The sequence below is a fragment of the Carlito syrichta genome, unplaced genomic scaffold, assembly GCF_000164805.1.
Source record: "Carlito syrichta isolate Samal-C Ts95f unplaced genomic scaffold, Tarsius_syrichta-2.0.1 Scaffold303145, whole genome shotgun sequence".
Taxonomy (NCBI): Eukaryota; Metazoa; Chordata; class Mammalia; order Primates; family Tarsiidae; genus Carlito; species Carlito syrichta.
In genome coordinates, this window is record NW_007247241.1 from 77,019 (window position 1) to 83,018 (window position 6,000).

Below are 6,000 nucleotides of genomic sequence, written 5' to 3' on the forward strand. Positions count from 1 at the left end.
AGAAAAAAAGAAAAGAAAAACAAATAGGCACTCTTGGGGTGATGTGGGGGTTCTATTTCAGATCGATGACAATTTCCTTTTGGGAATTCTGTTTATCGTTTTTAGAGTTCCTCTGTGAGTATAAGCTGACTTGCTTGGCAATTATATGAAAATTATTACACATATTACTTTTGGTGGAAAAACAAGTTAAGGCCGCTATCTGATTGTTTTTAATGCAGAAGATAAGAAACAATAGTAATTTTTTTTTTTTTTTTTTGAGTTGAAGTCCCATTCTTGCCGCCCAAGCTGGAGGAGTGCAGGGGCACGCTCACAGCCACTGCAGCAGCCTCGACTTGGGCTTAGGTGATCCTTCCACCTCAGCCTTCCAAGTAGCTAGAACTACAGATGCACGCTACCACTCCTGACTAGGTTTTTTTTGTGATTTATTGTAGAGATGAGGTCTTACCAAGTTGCCCAAGCTGGTCTCGAGCCCCTGGGCTCAGGTCTCCAAAAGTGCTGGGATTACAGACTGGGCCACCACACCCGGCCACAATAATAATTTTATAGGACTCAATGCTACAGAGATATTTTCCATGCTTCAAATTGCCAAGCACTATTATCACTCAGTGAATGTTGGTGAATTTATCTGAATTCAATAAGACACTCTCCTTACTCTTAGAAAGCATATGTGCAAGTGGGAGAACAATATTATAGATAAGCTACAAATTAGAACTGGCTCTAATAGAAGACAGTATAAATTTTTATCATAAAGGTAGAAACAAATTGGGATATAAACATTAGATGGATGTGACTAATTCTGACAATGTTCTGTTTATGAATATTTGTTGAATTTTTCCTATGAAATCTTTTTTTGTTTGTTTTTTTGAATTGAAGTCTCACCCTGTTGCCCAGACTAGAATGCAGTGGCACACTCACAGCAACCGCAGTCTCTACCTCCTGGGCTCAGGCAATCCTTCCGCCTTGCCTTCCAAGTAGCTGGAACCACAGGTGTGCACCACCATACCCAGCTAATTTTTTGATTTATTGTAGAGACGAGGTCTCGCCAAGTTGCCCAGGCTGGTCTCGAATCCCTGGACTCATGCGGTCCTCTCGCCTCAGCCTTCCAAAGTGCTGGGATTACAGGCTGAGCCACTGCACCCAGCTTGAAATCTTGTTAAGGTTTATCAAGGTTGAGAGCACCAAGGGAGTTTCTTAGTTGGAAGGAAAAACAACTAGGTTTGCACATTGAAGCTGAAGCCTTAGGTTTAATCACCTGCTATTTTGTTTGTTGCAAAGTGCTCTCCAATTATATGAATATTTCAAAATCTGAACTTGTTTATCAACTTATCTGGAGACATGTGACAGTTTTCACATTGTCATATAGCCATCCAAGGAATCAGTATGGCTTGTTCCAGGTTTTATTTTTTTAATTTTTAATTTTTTGAGTCAGAGTCTCACTCTGTCGCCCAGGTTGGAGTGCAGTGGAACGCTCATGGCCACCACAGCTTCAATCTGCTGGGCTCAGGCAATCCTTCCACCTCAGTCATCCAAGTAGCTGGAACCACAGGCATGCGCCACCACTCCCAGCTTAGGTTTTATTTTTCAAAGTAAATTTTATGAACCCTTTAAAATCACCATGGTGTGTATGCAGCTAAAGACCATCATCCTGAGCAAATTATCACAGAAACAGAAAGCTGAGTACCACACATTCTCCCTAATAGGCGGGAGCTAAGCACTGTACGCACATGGGCACGAGGATGGGAACGACAGACTCTGGAGCCCTAATAAGGAAGTTGAAAACTACCTACTGGATACTATGTCTACCGCCTGGGTGACGGGCTCCAAAGATGCTCAAGCCTCACCATCACACATTGTTACTATGTAACAAACATACACATGTACCCTTTGAATCAAAAAAGAAAAATTTAAGAAAATTACCATGACTATTTTTCTATACTCAAATTATGCTTTTATTGTATTTATGTTAGTATTTATTTTAAAAATAAGAATCAGGAATACAGTTTTCAATTTTAAAAATGGCTTCTTGAAATCATTTCTCTTTCATGACAACAAAGCCATTTTAGTCACATTTACTGTTTTAAAAGCTTATATTGTAAAGCAGTTAACAAATACCAGGAAATCTTTTCAAATGTTCTATTGATTTAGAGTCAGCAGAGGACACTAAATTGTTACTAATGAACCATCATTTAAATCGTACAGTTGATTTTTTCCAGGTCTGTGTTTTTAAAATTAGGATGAAATGTCAGTATCTCATAGGTAATTACTTCACTGTAATTGAATATAAGCTTGCATAGAAATCTGATAGATGTATTTGTAAGATATACAACATTTAAATGTATAAAGCTACATAATTCAAAAAGAAACTGTTATAATATTGCAGACTATCTATCTATATCTATCATCTATCTATATCTATCGATCTAACCTATATCTATCTATCCTAATCTATCTATCCAATCTCTCCCCCTCTTTCCCTCCCTCCCCCCTCCTTAGCTATCATTTATTTATTTAGAGTCAGGGTTTCATTTTGTAGCCCAGGTTGGAGTACAATGACACATTCACGACTCATTGCAACCTCCATCTCCTGGGCTTAGGTGATCCTCCCACCTCAGTCACAAATAGTTTGGAGTACAGGCATGCACTACCATGCCTGGCTCTTTCTTTTTTTTTTCTTTTTAACATTTTGTATAGATGAGGTCTTGCCCAGGCTGGTCTCAATCTCCTGAGCTCAAGCAATCCTCCCGCCTTGGCCTCCCAAAATGCTGTGATTACAGGCATGAGCCATTACATCTAGCTATTGCAGGCACTTAAAAAAACTCTACAATAAATCAAAAAAATGAACCAGGCGTGGTAGTGCACGCCTGTAGTTCCAGCTACTTGGAAGGCTGAGGCAGAAGGATCGCCAGAGCCCAGCAGATCGAGGCTGCAGTAGCCGGGAGCGTGCCACTGCACTCCAGTCTGGGCGACAGAGTGAGACTTCCACTCAAAAAAAAAAAAAAAAAAAAAACAAATAAAAAAATAACAAAATAGATAATAAGTTTTTAAAACTTATAGATGAACAAACACTGGTGGCCACTGCTGGGGAGTGATAGACTAGATCATTATTAGGGTCTCATTCAGCTCTGATTTTTAAAGATTCTAAGACTCATTCAGTCAGTCTACAAATATTTATTGAGAATCTGCCATGTGCTCAGCCAGGCGCTGTCCTGGGCATTGGGACAATCAGTGATTACTCCCTGATCTCTGCCCTCATGGAACCAATACTGTAGAAGGGAGGGACAGGCAATAAACAGCCTCCATAACAAAGGAGGATGGAAAGAAAGTCTAGAGCAGGCTGGAGGGTGTTGAAGGGCTGGGGTGGGGAATTGGCTACTTGTCAGGGTAGGACTTAGTGAAAAGATGACAGATCAGCAGCGACTGGAAGGAGACACTGGGGCTAGTCATAGGAGTATCTCAGGAAAGAGCAGTAGCTTCCAATGTTTGTTCAGCTATCACTTTTTAAAACGGATCATCTATAGTTATGGAAGTATTCTTTCTTTTTTTTTAAGTGCCTGCAAGAGCTGGGCACAGCGGCTCACACGTGTGATCCTAGCATTTTGCAAAGCTGTGGTGGGCAAATTGATTGAGCCCAGGAGTTCGAGACCAGCCTAGGCAACATAGTGAGACCTCATCTCTACAGAAAATAGTAACTTAAAAAAAATTAGCCAGGCATAGTTCAGCTACTCAGGAGGATGAGTTGGAAGGATCACCTGAGTTTATTTTATTTTATTTATTTATTTTTTTTTTTTTGAGTTGGAGTCTCACTCTGTCGGCCAGACTGGAGTGCAGTGGCCACTCCCAGCCACCGCAGCCTCGACCTGCTGGGCTCTGGCGATCCTTTCGCCTCAGCCTTCCAAGTAGCTGGAACTACAGGTGCGCGCTACCACGCCCGGCTAATTTTTGCTTTATCACCTGAGTTTAAACAGAGAAGACAAGGGGTTCTAGTACTGAGCTCTGGGATACTTCAACATTAAAAGATGTGGGAGAAGAAGAACCAGCAAAGAAAGCCAAGAAAGACCAGCTTATGAGGACCGGGAAAGCATGGTGCTTTGAAAGCCAAGAAAAGATAGTGCATCTGTTATGACCGAGTAAGCGAGAAGTCACGCCAGCAAGCTGAGTTTAATTAATTATGATTTTTTTTTAATTAACGCACAGGTCAAGAGCAGGCAAATACCGGGAAAAACTCTTGACAAACTGGTGCAGTTTGTGATAAGCTTTTATAGGTAAAATTTGTAGTATTGGTTATGTAGCAACTTAGTGACCGTAGCAGCTATTAACTAACAAGTTGACCTAGGTATAGCCAGTGCCCAGAAAGTCCCTGGAGTTCTGCCATTAAAATATAGTTTAAGGTAGTTACATAGAGACAAGGAAGAAGAATCATTACACAATGGAGTTACCTTGGTTAGGTCACTAACAGAATATAAGAACAAAATATGAAAATGTAACAATGGGGTTTTGCAAAGCATAACATTTGATTTCAGTTAACAAAGTATACAATTACATGGAACTTATGGCCAAGGAGTTTTGTAACAGTCAGCAGAAAATGGTCAGCACGACCTGCCCAAAAGAGACAAAGTGGGGGGAAGGTCTGTGGTCATGGGAACATTACTGTAATCACAGGTAGGCACTGAGGAGTGATCCTTAGGTCAGGTAGGTAACTAAGATGGAAGCTTTAAACAAAATGGAGTAAGCTGATTGATACTATTATTATGCTAGCAATTTGATTTTATTAACCCATTTAGCACATTTCATTCCCCCTTTTTAGTTGTGCATGAGTCAATTCATTGACTCTTCAATTAAAGGAAGGGAATTATAGTAGGTTCTGGTATACAGAATTTTAACTGAGTTGATTTGTTTCTTGACAAAGTTAACAAACCAGTTTAAAATGCAAGGTCCGATGAGTAGACCAAGAAAGATGAGATGTCCTGCTAGACTAGTAAGTGAAGTAGTCAGTCATAGATTCCAATCGAACAAGGATTGGAACCAGGACTTACTGTTATTTAGCTTTTTTTGTTGCTTGTTTATATTTTGCCAGATCTTTTGGAGAGTTTCTTTGATGATTCCTGATGTATTGGCATAGAAATAACAAGTTTCTCCAAGAGAAGCACAAAGCACTTGAGACATGAACAATAAGTCAAGACCTTTCTGATTTTGGAGGATGACCTTGGCTAAAGAATTTACCTAGTCAGGGAGTTGTTCTGTTGATGACTGTATATATTCTAGGTCATTATTTATGTTTTGGGTTAAGCTTGTTAGTCCCATTAGTTCTGTTTCTCCGTAGACTAAAGCAGGATTGCTAAGTGCAGCTGTCCCAGCCACACTTAATCCAACTAAAGTGGGGACTAACAGAGGAATGGCATGCCTTTTTCGGGCACCAGGTGGTAAAATTAAGAAAGCACCCTTGGGGCCACTGTAGACATATAACTGAGGAAGTACATGAACAATAATACGTAAAACAGGCTTATTGTCTAACATTTCAGCAGTAACACAAGTAATTAACTCTCATGAACAAGCAAACCACGTATTGGCAGGTGCAGTCATATGAGTTAACATAGGAAAGAAACTAGGGGGATCCTGGACTGAAAAGCTTATTCCCGAAGACTTTGGAGCTAGTTCAGGAGGTGCTTGGGATGGACCTGGGTAATAATATAACCTTTAGGAGGGGGTTGTGGATGAAAGCCAAACATAGGGTCCTGTAACTCAGTTAAGGGGTATATGGGTATAGGTTTATGGTTGATGGTCCACCTTTGAATAGCAAATAAGGTGCCCTGGTTATACTCTTTCATGTACAACCGTATACCCCAGGTTTTTCCAGTTCTCCATGAGTGGTGGAGAGGATCAGTAACCTTTATGTATACAGGCCTTTCTGAGTCAGAGGTTCAGGCAGACAACTAAAATGTACCCCGCCTGCCATAGGAATTCTGGCCACTCAGTCAGGAACTCCAGGTTTTTTAAATACAC

General features: G+C 40.5%; 1 protein-coding gene across 2 annotated transcripts in view; it reads left to right on the forward strand.

Moving 5' to 3' along the window:
- Positions 1-6,000, forward strand: part of SMAD9 (SMAD family member 9) — a 37,364-nt gene that overhangs the window by 28,795 nt on the left and 2,569 nt on the right. The window lies entirely within an intron of this gene.